The sequence below is a fragment of the Suricata suricatta genome, chromosome 2 (assembly GCF_006229205.1).
Source record: "Suricata suricatta isolate VVHF042 chromosome 2, meerkat_22Aug2017_6uvM2_HiC, whole genome shotgun sequence".
Taxonomy (NCBI): Eukaryota; Metazoa; Chordata; class Mammalia; order Carnivora; family Herpestidae; genus Suricata; species Suricata suricatta.
Genome location: NC_043701.1, coordinates 22,281,340 through 22,301,429, shown reverse-complemented (window position 1 = coordinate 22,301,429; position 20,090 = coordinate 22,281,340). Strand labels below are relative to the sequence as shown.

The following is a 20,090-nucleotide window of genomic DNA, read 5'->3' as shown; positions in this document are numbered from 1 at the left end:
AGGATTAGGATCTTTTCAAGGGGAAAAATATACCTGACAGTTAAGATGCTTAAGTCAGGGGAGCCTGGATGGCTCAGCTGGTTAAAGTGTCTGACTTTGGCTCAGGTCACGATCTCATGATTCGTGGGTTTGAGCCCTGCATTGGGCTCTGTGCTGACATCTAGCTCAGAGCCTGGAGCCTGCTTCAGATTCTGTGTCTCTCCCTCTCTCTGCCTCACCCCCTGCTCACGCTCTGTCTCAAAAGTAAACATAAAAAAAAAAAAAAATAGTAAGTACAAACTTATTGCCTCTTTAACTCGTTTTCAGTTTTTGTGTCCAAAACAGTTGAGAACAGTGGCTAATTCTAAATTGAGAGTCCACCAACATGACTTGTCTTTATTCTGAAGAAATCTATTTTGTAGCCACAGAGAGTGGTATATATGCAAATATCCAATGCTCTTTATATAAGTAATCTTTGTTTAGTATTAATTTAGGGCTTTGGGTACAGTAGTGATTCTTGTCTTTTAGGTTAGTATGATTTTGAAATTATCTTTTTTAAAGAAGAATGATTGCTTTTAACAGTAATTGGATTCCCTTAATGATAAAAGTCTGTGCAGTTGTTCATGTAAATATGCACACCCAGCTTTGGCCTACAGTCAGGTTTCAGAACCCTATATCCAGGGGCCCAGTTGGCATTTCTTGGATGCTTCAGATGCACTTCTCAGAATGAAATTCCCTTATCAAACTTGGTCCTGTTCAGCTCTGGCTCACCTCAGTGAATGGTACCACTGTTTCATTTGGTTTCTTAGAAACTTTCGTCTTCAATGGTACCACATCCTTTAGAAAGTTTATTTAACTTTCTGAACTCAATTTGCCCTCTTCATTTGGCATAACCACTTATGTCTGAGTTGCTGTCGTATCTTTCTTAGACTGTTGGAATAACCTCTAACTGTTCCACCTGCATCCACTCTGGCTAAGCCCTAGTCCATTTTCAGTGCAGCCAGAACAAATTGATCTTTTCTAAATACACAGCTCTAGTCATTTCCCCATTGAATACAGGATGAAGACCAAGCTCTTCAGTGGGGTACCTAATATCTTGGACTCGTTTCATGTCAACCATGCTCCCCTAACCATAAGATCCTATTGGTGTTTCTTCTGCCTGTAAAGCTTTCCCCTTCTCTAGTAAGATCATATACATTTTATTTAGGTCTCTCCTCAAGCTTAATTTCCTCAGGAACTTTTCTTAGATCTCCCTCATGTTTGCACTTCACCATATGTGTTATATGTGTCATTTTATACTTGTTTGTATATAACTCAATATATGTCTGTCTTTCCCACCAGATTGTAAAGCTTCGTGATTGCAGATACAAACATAGTGTTCATTATCAATCACGGTGCCTGACATATAACAAATAGTCAGCATTTATGGGGATGATTGTGGAAACCTTGCAAAATTCATTTAATATATTCCCTTATTAACCACATTTTGTGGTGCCATCTAATACTTAGTAATTTCTAGGAACTCAGGGTGGAACCAGAATCTGAGTCCTCTAAGCCACCCCTCTTCCCCAAAGTTACATGATTATTAGTATCTCCTTGAACACATCCAATGATAGGAAATTTACTACTTACCCAAAGTGTCTCTAATGTTTAAGACATCCAGATGGTTAGCTTAATTTCAACTGAAATTTCTCCCTGTAAGTTTCACCTACTGGTCTTACCTTCTGTTCTCTAGGACTTCCCAAATCAACATTTTGTATTTTCTTTATAAAGTCCTCTGAGTTGTCCTTTAAAAAAAGTTTATTTTTGAGAAAGAGAGCACGAGCACAAGTGGGGGAAGGGCAGAGAGAGAATTCCCAAGCAGGCTCTGCACTGTCAGTGTGGAGCCTGATGCAATGGGGCTGGATCACACGAAACTGTGAGATCATGACCTGAGCAGAAATCAAGAGTCTGATGCTTAACCTACTGAGCCATCCAGGTGCCCCTTTTGAGTTGTCTCCTGGTTTAACTGTCCCTGGGACCTTCAGCCTTCTTGGAAAGGTAATGGGGTATGCTGGAAAGAGAGTTGAGGGGGCTGTTTCCTAGTGCTACTGTAACAAATTACCATAAAGTAAGTGCCTTAAAATAATGGAAATTTATTCTCTCATATTTCTGGAGCCCAGAAGTCACAATTGCTCTGGTGGCTCTAGGGAAGAATCTTTTTTTTTTTTTTTTTTTTAGCACTTCCTGCTTTTGGTGGCTGCTAGTATTCCTTGACTTGTGGCTACATGCCTCTGTGAGCACATTGTCTCTGTATAATTTCTGTTGGCTTCACTCCTATAAGGGCACTTGTCACTGGATTTGGACCAACCTGGATAATCCAGGGTTATCTCCTCGTCTCAGGATGCTTAGTTTAGTTCTCTCTGGAAGACCTTTTTTTCCCAAATAAGGTACCGGTTGCAGTTCCAGGAATTAGGATGTGGACTTCTCTTTTGGGGAGCCACCATTCAACCCATTACAGGGGTTCTGGGGTTAAATCCTGCTAATGCACAGTTGCATGCAAATTTGCGCATGTTACTTGCCCTTTCTTAGTCTGAATCTCCTTAATTGTAAGACAGGGATAATAATGCCTGTATCATCGATAATGTGAAGATTTAAGAAAACTTCATATGAAGGGGGCACCTGAGTAGCGCAGTTGGTTAAGCGTCCCAACTTCAGTTCAGGTTACCATCTTGTGGTTTAGGAGTGTGAGCCTCACATCAGGCTCTGCTGACAGCTCAGAGCCTGGAGCCTGCTTCAGATTCTCTCTCTCTCTCTGTCTGTCTCTCTCTCTCTCTCTCTGTCTCTCTCTCTCTCTCTCACTCTCTCTGTCCCTCCCCTGCTTGCACTTTGTCTCTCAAAAATAAATATTAATTTTTTAAAATTCATGTGAAGTACTTTACACTTACGTGTAATAGCTAACTCATTAAATATTGCCTTCCACATATCAAACTATTCTGACCCTACTGTGCTTTGTTAGGGTCTCTAGATGTTATGTGTGGTGTAGAACCCAGCACGAGTTGTGAGATCAGCCTGATAAGTTATGAACTACAGTGGGTATTTTTGTATTCTGAGCACTGCGTAGCCACTAGGATTAATATAGCCCTCATTTGAATTAGGTGTATTGTAGCCACATCATAAGATTGGCTTGTTAAACCGGGAATTGGTTAAAACCCCCATTTTTTTCATTGGCAATGGTGTGACTATTAAATCTATACTGTGTAGTTAGGTTTTAGATCCAGGTGTACATTGTCACGTGTTAACGTGTGTTATAAGTGTTACATTAACAAGTCATAGCAGCTAGTGCATAATAGTAGCTATATTCTGAATTTTATGTTACTGCGTGTTTTAAAGGAATCTTTAAACTTACCTAGTTTGGTGGTATTCCAAAAATATTAAGCAAACTGTGTAGTAAATATAAAAAAGAAAAAAGTTACCATTGAAGTAGTAACTATATCAATACTGGACAGATGGATAGTATTGTTAAGTACTCCTTCTGGAATCGTAATCAGTGACTGATCACTTCTTGGTTGATGGACAGGTTTTTGATTCTTGTGTCAGGTATATGAAATGTGTGTCCACTGCTTGTTTAACAAATATGCATTTAATGATTTACATATCTACTAGTATTATTTGGAATTTACATTTGAGATAAAAGACTAGAGGAATGGATGATGTAGACGTGATGTTTTAAAAATATTTATTTTGGGGGCACCTGGGTGGTTCCGTTGGTTGGGCATCTGACTTTGCTTCAGGTCATAATCTCATGGTTCATGCATGGTCCATGGTCCACATCAAGCTTTTTGCTGACAGCTCAGAGCTGGAGCTTGCTTTCCATTCTGTGTCTCCCTCTGTCTCTGTCTCTCTCCTTCTCTGCCCCTCCCCCACTTGTGTTCTCCCTTCCTTCCCTCTCTCTCTCTCAAAAGTGAATAAACATTTAAAAAATTAAAAATCTTTATTTTTGCAAAACTTTTATATGTGTATGGCTAAAAGATCAAGCAATATAAAAGGAATATGGTGAAAAGTGAGTTTCTCTTCCAGTCTCCCTCTCCAGAAATCACCACCACTGCCAGTTTCTTGTGTAACCTTTAAGGTAGGCTAAGTGAAAAGTGTGTTCGCATCTCCCTTCTTAAAAATACAAATGATTGCTATGTGCATATGGTCCTTTAGAAAGTGGTTCCCTTCCACCCCCTTTTTGGAATGACATCTTTTGTGTCCTGATCTCCAGCACCAGTGTAGGATTTTTAGGGTTTGTTTTTCTTTTCCCCCGATTGTTGAGAGGCAGGGAACCAAATTCCATAGCTTTCCATTACTAATTTCATTGTGTGGGATGCATTTCCAATGGAATGGTATATTATATAGTCCTTTGTGAAAGACTTCTCTTTATAGGCTAAGTTTATTCTAGAGAAATAAAACCAGGTTAATTCAGGCCATTTATTTAGGTAACTGGTAAAGAAAAACATCATTTCAAATTGGTTTAACATATTATCTTGGTATTGCTTAAGCCCTTTTTATGCTTGCTTAAAGACTTACTCAGTTTGATTGCCAGCAGGGCCAAGTAAATTATTTCGAGGGCCTAGTAGGTAGCATAGGCCTAGTTTAGGAAGAGCTGGGATGCCCAAGAACAGAAGGGCTGTGACGGTCATCACCCTTTCGACCTTGGGTTATGATTTGTGTTTTCTGGTTTTCTCCTATTATACTGATTCTTAATCTTTGGTCTCAGGACCCTTTTATATCCTTAAAAATTACTGAGGACTCCAGAGCTTTGTTTATGTCGGTTATAACTTTTGATATTTACAAGAAATTAGAACAGTAATTTTAAATGTTTATTAATTAATTAAAAAATAATAGTACACTCACTACATGTTATAGAAATAACTATATTTTCCAAAACAAAAATTTAATGCTGAGTATTGTTTTACAGTTTTTGCGAATCTTTTTAAGTCTGGCTTGATGGAAGACGGCTGGATTCTCCTCTCTGGTTTTGCATTCAGTCTGCTGAATATGTTGCTTTGGTTGAAGTATCTGGAAAAGATCTCATCTCATATCAAATATGTAGTTGGAAAAGGGAAGAGCATTTTAAGAGCCTTTTAGTATAATTGTGGATACTCTTCTTTGATATTACACCAAAACTCAGCAGTATTAGTTTCTTAAAGGTGAGTTGCCATGTAGATTCAGAAACCATAACTGTACGTTATTTGGCTCCAGTCTATTGGCTTATCATACACTTTGAATGAATCTTTTAACCCATGCATGGTTTTATAACATCACACGTTGGTCATTTTGGAAAATATCAGTTTACTGAGTTAGGCATATCTTCCAAATTTTGACACAAAAATCATGTTCATTAACACTACCACTGATCTCATCCAAAAAGGCTTTTTAAAAGTAAGGGAAAGCTATCAGGCTCACAAGTTTTCTGAAATGCTAATCATCACTTGAAATACCAAATTTTATCATTGGCAACAAATACTGTCAGTTATTTTCCTTGAAGTGACAGGCTCACTTTGTTATTTTTGAAAAAAATATCTGTCCTTTATCCAGGTGTGAATAACCATATAGTTTTGTCTATTAGCTGCCCTTTGAAGTAAAAATGGTGTTTTTTGGAAGAAATAGCTAATTGAGATGCAGCTCAAAGCCTGATACATCTACTTTTGAAACAGCACACTTTTGAATGCAGAATTGCTTTATGAGGGCGCCTGGGTGGCTCAGTCGGTTAAGCGTCCAGATTCGGCTCAGGTCATGATCTCACGGTTCGTGAGTTTGAGCCCCGCTTCGGGCTCTGCTCCTGGCTCGGAGCCTGCAGCCTGTCTTCAGATTCTGTGTCTCCCTCTCTCTCCAACCCTCCCCTGCTCACACTGTCTCTCTCTGTCTCTCAAAAATAAATAAATAAATAAATAAATAAATAAATAAATAAACAGAATTGCTTTATGAATACACTTTCATTTGGTTATACAGAAGAATAAAATGACAAGAACTTAAGGGTGAAGATGTAATAAAATTAAAATTTTTACTCTTTATCAACACATTCTTCAATAAAATTGACCATTTTACTATGGGCGCATGAAGATGCAGTACATGTGCTAAGGCGCTAGTAGTTTTACCCTACCATTGTTTTTGCGCTGTTAAGTGCAAATATAACCACAGTGAAGAAAGGCAAATGTCTTGGCTGTTAAAATAGTTCTGAAACCAATTTAAAAAAAATGTTTATATTGGGGCACCTGGGTGGCTCAGTTGGTTAAGCAGCCTACTTTGGCTCAGGTCATGATCTCGCGGTTTGTGGGTTCAAGCCCTGCGTCAGGCTCTGCTGATAGCTCAGAGCCTGGAGCCTGCTTCAGATTCTGTGTTTCCCTCTCTCTGCCCTTCCTCCGCTCACACTTCTGTCTCTCTCTCTCTCAAAAATAAAGCATTAAAAAACTTTTTAAAAATTATTTTTGGGGGGGCAGAGTAACAGAGGATCCAAAGTGGGCTCCACACTGACAGCAGAGAGCCTGATGTGGGCTCAAACTCAAAAGCCACAGATCTGAGCTAAAGTCTAACGCTTCAACCAACCGAGCCACCCAGGTGTCCTGAGACCAGTTGTAATATATGTATGCTTGTGTTGGAGAGGTGGTTTCCTACACATAACAACCAAGCAGTTTTGGGCACCAGAATTCAAGTCAGTTCTGACACTTGACTCGGAGATGACATCAGATTCCATAGGTTAAGGGCTCAGTCCCATAAGACTGACCCCTGACTGCCTACTTCAGATACCAACCACAACCCTGGAGATTGGAGGTTGCAATGAATCCCACCCACCCAAAACGGTAATCGCAAATCCAGCTTGTTACCTAGTCTTCTAACTGGCTGGCTGTAAATCAGACATTCCCACGACCCCCTTCTCAAGTTTTATTAATTTGCTAGAGAGGCTTGCAGAACTGAGGGAGCACTTAATTTTACCAGTTTATTGAAGTATATGGTAAAGGAAATGAATCAACAGCTAGGTAAAGAGAGACATCAGACAAGGGATGGGGAGAGGGCGGAAGGAGCACAGGCAGGCCCCACTCCCAACATTTCTGCATGTTCACCAACATAGAAACTGGACCCACTCCTGTGGGTTTTTATGGAGGTTTTATTATGGAGTCCTGATTGACTAGGTCATTGGCCACTGGTTGATTCAACCTTCAGCCCCTCTCCCCTCCCTGGAGGTGGGGGGGCTGGGGCCAAAAGTTGCACCCTGCCCTTTTGCTGGCTCCCAAAGCTGCCTCCATTAACATAACAGAAGAAAGATAGGTTGGTTGATTGACCTTAACATCAGAAATTGCAAGAGTTTTAGGAGCTGTAAACCAGGAACTGTGCATGGAGATCAAAATATAAATGGTTCCTCCAAAAGTTAAAACTTGAATTACCCTATCACCCAGTACTCACACTACTGGGCATTTACCCTCAAATACAGAAACACTAATTTCATGGGGCTCTTGGGTAGGTCAGTCTAGCTCTGAGCTGACAGCTAGCTCGGAGCCTAATGCCTGCTTCAGATTCTGTGTCTCCCTCCCTCTGTCCCTCCCCTGCATGTGCTTGCTTTCTCAAAAATAAATAAACATTAAAAAAACACAAACATTTGGAATTGGGTGTTTGTTTTTGAAGGAGAGCGTGGGGGAGGGGCAAAAGGAGAGGGAGGGAGAACCTTAAGCAGACTCCACCCTCAGCACTGCCCTATCTGGGGCTTGAGCTCAGACTGTGATCGTGAAATCAAGAGTCACAGGCTTAGACATCTGAGCCACCCAGGAACTCCCAAAAACACTTATTCAGAGAGATACATGCATTCCTGTGTTTATTGCAGCATTATGTACAATAGTCAAGATATGGAAGCAGCCCAAGTGCCCATCCAAAGATAAGTGGATAAAGAAGATGTGGTGTATACACACAATGGAATATTATCCAGCAGTAAAAGAGAATGAAATCTTACCATTTGCAACAACAAGGGTAGAGCTAGAGAATATACTGGTTACCAGAAGGGGGATGGATGAAACAGATGGCAGGGATACTTATTGTGATGAGCACTCAGTAATGTATAGAATTATTGAATCACTATATTGTACACCTGAAACTAATATAACACTGTATGTTAGCTCTAATGGAACTAAAATAAAAACCTTTATATGTGTGAATGTATGCCCCCACCCAATTATCTGGATGACCAAATATATTTTTCTTATAAATCACAGCATCACAGTTACTACACAAAAGATTTTATCTCATGGATCCCTTGAAGAAGTCTCAGGGGTCCTAGGGTTCCACGGTTCACTTTGAGAACTACTGCTATAAGCTATTTGAGGGTTAAACTAATTATTCAGATGTCCTTCTTCAGTTTCTGCTCCAGGATTTTAAACAGAAAAGGTGCTTAAAAAATATTTGTTTAGTGAACATGATAGGACATTTAAACAGGACAAAACTTGGTGAGTAAAAGAATATAGGCAGTCTTGAATAGGCAGCTTTTCCACAGACAGTTGTTGAGGGTAAGAGGGTCAAATGAAGTATGGATGATAATGTATTTGGAAAATTATGAAATGCACTAAATATAAGGTGATATTAAAACCAGAATTACCAGGTTTCAGAGAAGCCCAGGGAATGGACACACGTGCGCAAGTACCTGTGGAGCCAACAGTCCTACTCTTGTTAGGCTTCTGTTCAGAAGTCCTCTAGTTTTTGGGTCCTTAAATTTGTAGTGATCTAAGTGAGGATCCTCAAGTCCAGTGGATTTGATCTGAAAAGCAAATGTCATTTAAATGTCTATAGATCACTGCTTGATCTAGTAAAATCTTTTCAAAAAGGGTCACAGAAGGTGAATGTTAAAAACAATAATCTTTTATAAAGAATGGTAAATAAAAGTCTTGTGTTCCTGTAAACTGCAGATCCAGGTAGGAAGTTTTAATAGAGTCATTTTTTCCCTTTAGGGAGCTTGTCTAATGGATACCCTACTGTGATTGTGGACTGTTATTTTCTCCTTTTGTTTGGGGCAAAGCATTGGGTTCTAAAAATGGCATGATATATCCTTTTCTTTTAGTGTGGAAGCCTCAGTCTATCTTGCTACATTTTGATTAATTTCAGTTTACTAAATAGTACTCCTTTTGTTTTCTGGTGATTTGTTTGTAACAAGTCTCTTGCTGGTTTAGGGCTAGGTTGTAGGAATGGGCAGTGGAATCGAAGGTGGAAATAGGGAGGAACAGTACTAGTTCTTAAACCAAGCAGGTCTTTTCCTACCCCCACCCATCCTTACTTTTTAAAACCTTTTATTCCTATCTCAAGTAGAGATTGTAAGAGATAAGTGAAGGCATTTCAACAGTACACTTTTTGGTTTCATGTTGAAAGTTACTGAATCTCCTTTAAGGAGTTTTTTTTTTTTTTTTAAAGATCTTGTGAATTTACCTTTTGTCCTTGAAAGTCCCTGCTTCAAATTATAGTGAATACTACGGAAAACTAGGGTAGGATAGGCATTACCTAAACTTTGGTCATTATCATAGCTATGTAACAATGTGAGAGGGGTTGTTACTACAAGAGCCACTCCTGTGGCCTTTCTTGTGATAGATGTCATGTCCTGGTTAGAATCCATTTTAAATCCACCAAGTTGGAAAGTACCAGTTCAGAAGTTAATCTTATTTTTACAATATCTTTCAAAGTTTACTGTTTTTAAACTGACTAAAGGAAAAAGTCTGCTTTCAAATAGGGTTGTAAGTGGAAATGTAAAATGAGGCTATACCCAAAATAATTTTTATATTACATTGGACAGATTTAATTTTGAGCTTATGTGCAAGGTACAGATTAGGATGTTTGCTACAGATATTTTAAGAAATATAGATTTCAGATTGTTGTTTACTTGTAAATATACACGACAAACCACCTTCAGAACCCTGCTTTAAAATTGCTAAAGAATTTTCTCACTTATAAAGGATACATTTCTCTCTTTTATCCTCCAGTACCATATTGCAGTTAAGTAGTTTGAAGAGATTGGGGTTAGATACTTCTGCTTTGGCATAACTTCTGTAGCTGCTGCTTTAAAAAATTTTTGAAATACTCCAGACATAAAGAAGGATGTAGAACAATATAATGAATACCATGTACCTACTACCCAGTTTAAGAACTAAAGTATCGTAGGTGTAGTGACACCTCTTGGACACTCCTCCATCCAAGTTCCCATCCTTCCCAGCTTCAACCATTATTTTGAATTTGGTGTTTATCATTCTGCATTAAAATTTTTTTTTAAACATTTATTTTTGAGACAGAGACATACTGTGAGCAGGGAAGGGGCAGAGAGAGAGGGAGACACAGAAGCCGAAGCAGGCTCCAGGTTCCAAGCTGTCAGCCTAGAGCCCGATGTGGGGCTCGAACTCAAACCGTGAGATCTTGACCCGAGCCGAATTTGGATGCCCAACTGACTGAGCCACCCACGCTCCCCTTTTCTCCTGCATTTTAAAAAACTTTCTCTTTATGTGTTGTATCTGTGGAAAAGACGATATCTATTTATATGTTTTCCAGTTTTACACAAAGAATCTTTATTGATTTATGTAGCTATAGTTTGCTCATTTAACATGCTGTAAATATTTGATTTAATGGAGTTGTGAAAGTAATATGTGATCTTTGTAGAGAATTTTAAAAATAAAGTACAAAAATGAAAATATTTGTAGCCCTGCCATTCAGAGATGCTGCAGTTAATATTTGGGTATTTTTGTTTGTTTGTTTTTTGCTTTCCCCCTTCCTACTTAAGTTTATGTATTTTTTGGTACCTTTTAATAATAAATACAGTTTTATGAATTACACAGAATTGCAAAACAGCCACATAAAGGCTTTAACCCCATTTAATTGATTCTTTGTTGGGAATAGAAAGTGAATGAGCATTACATGTTAGACATTTACCTGGAAAATATACTATCTATACCAAATGTTGTGGTACACTTTTTAGTATAGAAACATTGTATCAATTGCATCTGGGGGCACCTGGGTGGCTCAGTCAGTTAAGCTAAGCATCTGATTCTTTGTTCTGGCTCAGGTCATGATCTCATGGTTCTTGGGTTCGAGCCCCACATCATGCTCTGTGCTGAGCCTGCTTGGGATTCTCTTTTTCTCTCCCTCTCTCTCTGACCCTCCCCTGTTCATCCTGTCTTTGGGTCTCTCAGAAATAAACTTAATAAAAAAAAAAGGCATCTGAAAAGAGGTAGTATTGTTTAACATATTTTTAAACTTACATGAGAAATTTTTATACTGAACAGATTTACCAGATAAGTGATGCTTATCTCTAAACCTAAGTACTGTTTGGTTTTAACCATTTTTTTATTTTAAAAAATGAAAAAGATGAAATACTTAGGTATACATATAACAAAATAAGGACAAAATCTATATGAAGAAAATTATAAAACTGATGAAAGAAGTAAAAGAAGAACTAAATAAATAGAGCTAGATTCCATAGTCATGTATAGGAAGACTCAATATTGTCAGGATGTCATTAAGTTGATCCCCTGGGTCCTGTCCCCATGCCTTAATTAAAGCACCTTTTGATCTATTGATTCAGTGCAATCCCAGTCACAGCCCTACCAAGTTAATTTATGGATACTGACAACCTGATTCTAAAGTTTACACGGAGAGGAAAAAGACCCAAAATAAGTAACAAAAAATTGAAGAAGAACAAAGTCAGAAGACTGATACTACTGGACTGACTGTAAAGCTATAGTAGTCAAGGCAGTGTGGTATTGAAGGAATAGACAAATCAATGGAACAGAATAGCTCAGAAATAGATCCCCATAAATATAGTCAACTGATTTTTGACAGAGGAGCGAAGGCCATACAGTGGAGCAAAGAGAACTTCTTTAACAAACGATGCTAGAACAATTGGATATCCACATGCCAAACAATTGGATATCCACATGCCAAAAAATGAACCTACACACAGACTTTACACCCTTCCCCAGAATTAACTCAAAGTGGATCATTGTCCTAAATGTAAAATATAAAACTACAAAACTAGAAGATGACATAGAAAATCTAGATGATCAGGGCGCCTGGGTGGCTCAGTCAGTTAAGTGTCTATCTTCAGCTCAGGTCATGATCTCGTAGTTTGTGGCTTTGAGCCCCGTGTGGGGCTCTGTGCGGACAGCTCATAGCCTGGAGCTTGCTTTAGATTCTGTGTCTCCCTCTCTCTCTCCCTCCCTTGCTCAGGTGCTCTCTTTTTCTCTTTCTCTTAAAAATGAATAAACATTTAAACATTTTTTTAAAAAAGAAAGAAAATCTAGATGATCAAGAGTATGGTGATGACTTTTTAGGGACAACACCAAAGGCAAGATCTGTGAAAGAAAGAATCGGTAACAAGTACGTCCATACAATGGAATATTCAGCTCTCAAAAGAAATAAGCTATCAAGCCATGAAAAGACATGGAAGAACCTTAAATGCGTATTATTAAGCAAAGGAAGTCCATCTGAAAAGGCTACATGCTGTATGGTTCTAACTATGTGAGATTCTAGAAAAGGCAAAACTATGGTGAAAAAAAGTTTAGCGGTGACCATTGGTAGGGACAGGGGAAGTGAATAGGCAGAACACAGAGGCTTTTAGGATAGTGAACGCTGTCATATAGTGATGGATATGTCATTTGACTAAACCCATACAACACAAGAGTAAACACTAAGTTTTAGAAAAACTAAAAAAAAAACAACCCAAAAACCAACCTTTTTTAAGTAGCTCCACGCCAACATGAGACTTGAACTCATGTCCGTAAGATTCACAGTTGCATGCTGTATTGACTGAGCCAGCCAGGCACCTCCCTAAAAAGTGTTAAAATGAGAAAAACCCACAATGTGTATTTCTGTACAGTTTCAACCAGAATACTATGTACTTTTAAAAAAATTTTTAATGTTTATTTTTGAGACAGAGAGATTCAGAGCATGAGTGGGGAGGGGCAGAGAGAGAGGGAGGCACAGAATCAGAAGCAGGCTCCAGGCTCTCATCTGTCAGCACAGAGCCCGATACGGGGCTTGAACCCACGAATGTGAGATCATGACCTGAGCCCAAGATGGAGGCTTAACCGACTGAGCCACCCAGGCGCCCCTACTGTGTACTTTTTATAATTTTATCTTGGCAACTTGATTTTGCTGTGGAAAGCACTGATTACTGAACTGTATTGGAGCTTCTTTTGGCCTCCGTGCTTCTGAACTCTTGTGCTCTTCTTGAGTTGAACTTTATTGGTAGTGCTGGGAAGGCTTTAACAGCAACATTATCTTTTCATTAGATGAAGGTGTCCCAACTACTGATTTCTTCACTCTTTCCTACCACCATACCTTCCATACATTCAAATGTATTTAGCACTGGATAATTACTATAAACTGTAAGCTATGTATGCATTTTACATATAAACCATATTTTAAGAATAGATATATATTATATGGAAACTATGAAAATAAAGTAATATATTACCCTGCAGCATTATGTAACTATAGGCTATGGTGATTTAGATTAGAGGAACTCCTGGCAGTGCCTGAAAGTTCCTGTCTCCCACCTTTACCATGATTTCTTATGGGAACTTTGATTTTTGACATACAGTTAAAAAATTAATATACTTTATTTTTAAGAGGAGTTTTAGTAGAAAAATGGAGAGGAAGATATAGTAAGTTCCTGTATACTCCTTCGCCACCCCATCCTTCTATTAACATCTTGTTTTAGTGTGGTAAATTTCTTACAGTTGATGAACCAACATTAAAAGCCATAGCTTACATTAGGATTCACTACATTGTACAGCCTTTGGGTTTTGACAGGTGTATTATGATGTGTCATCCATTATGGTATCATATAGAATGGTTTCAGTGTCCCCCAAATCCCCTGAGGTCCTTCTTTCCCTTTTTCCCAGCCCTAATCTTTTTACTGTGTCCCTAGTTTTGCCTGTTACAGAGTGTCATATAGTTGGAATTATTATAGTAGGTAGGCTTTTCAGATTGGCTTCTTTCACTTAGCAATGCACACTTAAGTTTCCTCCATGTTTTATGGCCTGATAGCCTATTTGTTTTTACAGCTGAATAACATCCCATTTTCTGGGTGGGCCACAATTTGTTTATTAATTCACCTATTGAAGGATATCCTGGTTTGGCAATTATGAATAAAGCTATTATAAACATTTATGTGCCAGTGTTTGTGTCTATGTAAGGTTTCAACTTAGTTGGCTAAATACCACCAAGTGTAATTGTTAGATCATATAGTAAGAGTGTGTTTAGTTTTATAATAAACTGCCAAACTGTCTTCCAGAGTGACTGCCGTATGTATTTTAGGTTGCTCATGCATTGTGAAAAACACGTTTCTCAGATATGTACAGGAATGCTCGTCCTGTGACAGGATGACGCCCTTATAAGCACTTGAGGTCTGTAGTGCTGGCTGTCCTTCCATAATACCAGCTGCTGGTACTTTGTTCTTGTCTCCTTTTTGTTTTTTGTTCTTACCCTCTTTACCTTGCTTTATCACTTCTGCTGCATTAGCCTGGGGAATCAGAACTACACTTGTTAGAATAGCATGCAAATAAGGCAAAGTTGTAAGTCAAAACTAAAATCCTTTCCCAGGCTCTCTTGGCTATATTATGGGTGACTGAGATTACAACATTCAGTAAAGGTGTTGTTACATTATCAGTTTCACTGTACACAATCTTCAGAGATGAAGCAACGCATTAATAAAACCTGCTTTCCTTTGCAATTTGTTAATAAGGAAACTATATGAAATGTTTTAAGACTATGACAGCTGAAGGGTTTTGGTGTTTCCCTACATTTCTCTAGGAAAGCCTTTCAGCTTCTACTGTTACAGATCTCAAAGAAGACTGACCCTTTGGTTAAAGCTAGTTTTATACTATGCATGATTCTGTTTGTGTGTACATTTGTACACATCCCCAAATGCAGTAGAATTATAGAGCAGAAGACTATATGCTCCCAGTAAGTGAAGGGCAAGGACTGAATCACATTTTTTTCGGGGTATGTATCCATTTTGCCTGAAACAGCCTCCCTGATATAGACCCCATGGTGCAGAATCTGAGTTTTTTGCTCTTTAGTTTCTGCATAGTAGTTTGAGTCAGGGTGTGCACAAGACCACCTCTCCAGCGCCCCCGAGTGGTGATGTGTGCTTTGCACTCCGGTGTGTAATGATGGGAGAACTTGTTTTCTGACAACTCACTGTCTTCACACCCCTGTTAGATGAATGATCTGTTGACCAGAATTCTGCCCTTCCTACCCTAACTTCTGGCCTATTTTTCTCATTGGGGCCATACACTATTTATAATTCCTCTTCCTTATGATATGCCCTCTAATATTTGGGAGGTCATTTCCCTAAAGTCCTTTCCTCTCTAGGCTTAGACATCTGTATTTTTTCCAAATGTTTCTTATAATATTGGGGTTTTTCTACATCTTTAAAAGGTAAAGTGCCTACTTGTTGGGAGGAGCACTGAGTGTTACATATAAGTGTTATGAATCACTAACTTCTACTCCTAAAACCAATACTGCACTATGTGTTAACTAACTTGTGGTCAAGCTGATGCAGAGACCACCTCTGATTATCCACATTTACATGTGTTGCTTGTCATATGCTCATTTCCATGCTAAGTGTAGTGTGAATCAAATCCTTGAATCTTTTTTTTAAAGTTTGTTTGTTCATTTGTTTATTTTGAGAGAGAGAGAGAGAGAGAGAGAGAGAGAGAGAGGGAGGGAGGGAGGGAGGGAGGGAGGGAGGGAGGGAGGGAGGGAGAGAATCCTGAGCAGGCTCTATGCTGTCAGTACAGAGCCCAATGCAGGGCTGGATCTCACAAATTGTGAGATCACTACCTGAGCCAAGATTGAATTGGACACTTAAGCGATAGTCACCAAGGTGCCCAAGCACCCCTGAATCTTTTTTATGTGTATGATAATGGTATAAGTCTTCATCATCCTATGTTTTTCTGCAATAATTGTTTTTTAGACCAAAGTTCAGAGTGGTATGTTTATCCCTCTTAAAATTTGTCCTATGAGATTTTGTTTATTATTTTTAAGCTGTTTGGAGTCTTTATGGAATTCGATTTTACCCTTCAGGTTTGGACTTCAGTATCTCTTGCATCTTTAGAGATGCTACTTGACCTGCCTACTTGACCCTCTCGCCTTCACAGGAAACTCACCCTTGGGCCTCAATTTCCCAGCTGCACAGTGGAAGACTTGCATTAATCAGAGAGTTTCTCCTTGTGCTCTGGGGAGTCCTAAGGAGCCTCAGAAGGCCTTGCAGGAGAGGAGGAGGAGGAATGAGTATAGGTGTCCATGTTTCCCAGCTCCCTCAATAAGAAGAGTTCTACTTTTACGTTATGTTTTCAGGTTCCACGTAGGATTCTGCTTAAAGAATTCCCACAGAACACTATGCAGCCTTGACAGTCTGTACATGTGTCTCTGCGATTCAATGAGCTTGGAAGCCATCCTCAGATTATTCGTTTGGTAAAGGGGGAGAGAGAGGTATTTGTCCTTTCTTTCCTAGACCTGGAAATCACCACCCCCACCTCCATTATAAAAGTAATTAGATACTTATTATGTTAAACTTTTTTTTTTCTGTTTTTTACTTATTTTTGAGAGACAGAGAGAGACGTCATGAGCTGGGGAGGATCAGAGATGAGAGGGATAGACAGAATCTGAAACAGGCTCCAGGCTCTGAGTTGTCAGCACAGAGCCTGACGTGGGGCTCGAACCCACGAATGTGAGATCATGACCTGAGCCGAAGTCATACGCTTAACCGACTGAGCCACCCAGGCGTCCCCATGCTTATTATTTTAAAGGGAAAAAGTTATATTAAAAAAATAGTCTTCGTAATTCCATTCTGTACAAAAGGATTCTTAATAGTTTCAGTATATCTTTCTAGATTATTTTGTTTTCTCATAACCATATCCATACTTTTTTATTTTCAATGAGACCACACTCATTTTGGCAGATTTTATCATCTATTTTTTTTTTCAATTTCAAATGTATATTGTGGATGTTTTCTAAGTCAGGACACAGCTACCTCACACTTTAATACTTCTGTAGTATTCCTCCTGTACTAGGTTGGCGTGAATGTTCCTTGTGGCATAACCCATGGAATCAGTTGTAAAGTATAACCCTAGTTGTATTTACCTATTGCTACTGGCATGGTAATTTTTTTTTAATAGTTTACTCTTTATTCATTCCTTTTGGGGTTGTGCTATTTGTGCACCCCGGCCCCCACCCCAGTTAGTTCTCTTTCCTCTGGTCTGATTACTGATCAAGACCTCAGAAATATAATCCCAATTAAGCTACAGATGTAGATAGTCCTTTTAGGCAATAGCTCTAATTTAATGTCCCCTTTAATAGTTACGAGTCTGTTCTTAAGCACAAAATCTTGGCAGCCAGAATTATACTTGACACTTTTATTCCAGTATATTACTGCTGGTGAGAAAGGCAGTTGACTTGTTTTGACCTCAGTGAGCTTAGTTCTAAGAGATTAGGAAGGTGGGTGACAAGCAGCCTTTAGTGGTTTGACAGCCAGCTGCAGGATGTCTTTTGTGGCCAGGGCCAAGTGGCTGCTCATAAATGTATATGGTAAATTACATTTGATGGTCCCTTTTCCCTGTTTTTTAAAATTTTATCAAAGATCACATTGGGAAACTCGTAGTGAAAAAAAATTTTATTTATTCTTACAGGATGATTATTACCTGCTTTGTGCAGTACTCTATAATCCTTCAAACACTTACTCTAAATGGATGCAACATTTGATAGTCACAGAAACAATTGTTTGGTTTTTTTGAATAGAGAATATAGTATAAATGTTATTTATGGAGCTTTTGTTCCTTTAGAAACTTAGGGTTGCGTTCCACTCCCCCTGTTAGCTTAGGAATATCTCGTACAGGTTAAACACATTCTAAAAGGGAAGTGTTATTTCTAGTTTTAAGTGGAGGCATTTTAATTCTATATTCAACCACTTTCTAAATTTTATTTATTTCAGTCGTGAAACATATGTGCTTTTTTACTTTTCTCTAACTTTGTTTTCTAATCTAGGATTCTAAGATGATTTTTTTCCTTCTTACTACTGTTTGTAACTTTGATTATATACGATCCTAAATTTAATTTTGTAAGTAATTCAAGATATAGTTTATTTTAATGGATGGATTACTCACAAAGCAAATGTGGGGATTTTTATTTCTGAATGGGTAGTACTCAAAATGTAGATGTCTGACACTTTTTTGAAATGTTTATAGGCAGAAACTGTTACATCTTATGCCATTCAGAAAGGTGGTTTTATTTGCTATTATTTACATTACAAAATCTCTGGGTACTATTTATCTGTGTCTTAAAATGTATTTCATGTATTCTTGTCCAAGTACTTTAGGAAGTTCTAATTTCTCAGTTTTTCAGCAAATGAATTTGAGTGATTACTGTGACCTTTGGATAATTTCTAGGTGCTGAGGACACAGCACTTGAATAAAACAGGAAACTCTGCCCTCGTGAGCTTACTTTCTAATGGGCTGAGAAAACATTACATCAGATGGTGATCAGTGCCATGGGGGAAAATGATGTCTGCTTGCGATTGTCTCCATACCTTTCAGAAGATTCATCCTCGAAATACCAAAGCTGCAAATAGAAATGTGGGTTATTTATAATGGACATATATATAATGGACTTTTTATTGATTCGATTATTAATTGATGTGTAGTTTGAGTGGATTCCTGGATATATAGTCTGATCCCTTTCATACTACTTTCAGTGTCACAGTTGTATTAATAATCTGTTTTTCTTTTTTAAAATTTATTTATTTATTTTTGAGAGAGAGAGAGAGAGAGAGAGAGAGAGAGGGAGGGAGGGAGGATGCAGGAGGAGCAGAGAGAGAGTGAGTGAAAGAGAGAGCCCCAAGCAGGCTCTGCTCTGTTAGCACAGAGCCTGACTCATAGCTCGAACTCGGTAACTGTGAGATCCTGACTTGAGCTGAAACCAAGAGTTGGACACTTAACTGACTGAGCCACCCAGGCATCCTGTATTAATAATTCTTAGTGTGGTTCTGTTTGTTGTTGCCTAAAATAATACCTTCCATAGTGCCTTGTAGTTTAAAAAAATTCATATTTCATTTTCTAAGGTGGCAATAGCATAATAGTTAAGGTTGAACCATATGAAATTGATCTGTTTTGGACCTACAGAAAGCAACTTTATTTTTTCTAATACTGTGCTATACCTACTTAAAAAACATAAGATGTGTGAACACGTTTTGTAAACTATAAAGGCAGTATGCATATTGTCAAGATTTAAATTTTGTTTCTCCTGCTCCCTGTTTGCTCTAGAACAATTACTTAACCTTATTGTGCTTCATTTCATATTATGTCATTGAGGATGATAATTAACAACACCTCATAAAGTTGAGGATTACATGAGGTAAAAGTCTTAGAAGAACATCCAGCATTTAGTTATAAGGACTCAGTAAATGTTAGCTAGTACTACCCTGCGGGGTGGGCATTCTCATTCTCAGTTTTGCAGATGATAAAACAGAAGCTCATGGAAATTTTAGGATCCCCCCAACCCCCAAGGTTATGCAACTCTAAATCAAAACCAAGCATTTCTGACTCCAAGTTCTGGTTTCTTTCTGTTTACACTACAGCAGCTCTTAAGAAAAGAGAATAAAGAATACGTAAATAGTAATTTATAGAGCACATTCTCGAGTCTCTCCAGTGGTTACTTTAACTTATTTATGTATACACATATAGCTTTTGTTGGTTGTTTCTCTCCCTCTGGTAGGATGTAACATCCAAGAAGGCAGGGATTTGCTTTGTTCATTGCGGTCTCCTCTGTCTGTATTAGTGTTTCACATAGTAGGTGATAATCATGCATGTGTTGAATGAGTGAAATGTATTGAATCCCTTGCATTGTCTTGCTAATTTAAAATAAGTGATACTGGATGGTTCAAGAACGGTTTGTGAGAACTGAGGCTGGAAGGCAGTCAGGCAACTAATTCAGGGTCCCTGAGGAAGCACTCATGGGCACCCGAGCTAAGACAATGGGGAGGCAAAGCATGTGGTAAATATCTAGGTGGTGAACATGCAAAGAAAGGACTTAGTGAACAATGGGATATGAACAGTGAGAGCAAAGTC

General features: G+C 38.5%; 1 protein-coding gene and 1 long non-coding RNA gene across 6 annotated transcripts in view; one reads left to right on the top strand and one right to left on the bottom strand.

The window, feature by feature from the left end:
- NRF1 (nuclear respiratory factor 1) overlaps positions 1–20,090 on the top strand; it is a 146,777-nt gene that overhangs the window by 10,857 nt on the left and 115,830 nt on the right. The window contains exon 1 of one of the 5 annotated variants that reach the window (XM_029923593.1): positions 4,930–5,153. The exons of the other annotated variants lie outside the window; for them this stretch is intronic. The gene's annotated coding sequence lies outside the window, so the exon portion shown is untranslated. Of the gene's footprint in view, positions 1–4,929; positions 5,154–20,090 lie in introns of those variants that run through there. 5 annotated transcript variants of the gene reach the window in all.
- Positions 4,909–12,780, bottom strand: LOC115279082. Its single transcript, XR_003903200.1, has 3 exons — positions 12,691–12,780; positions 8,630–8,743; positions 4,909–5,022 (listed from the first exon to the last, which is right to left on the bottom strand). It is a non-coding gene; the product is annotated as an uncharacterized LOC115279082 (long non-coding RNA).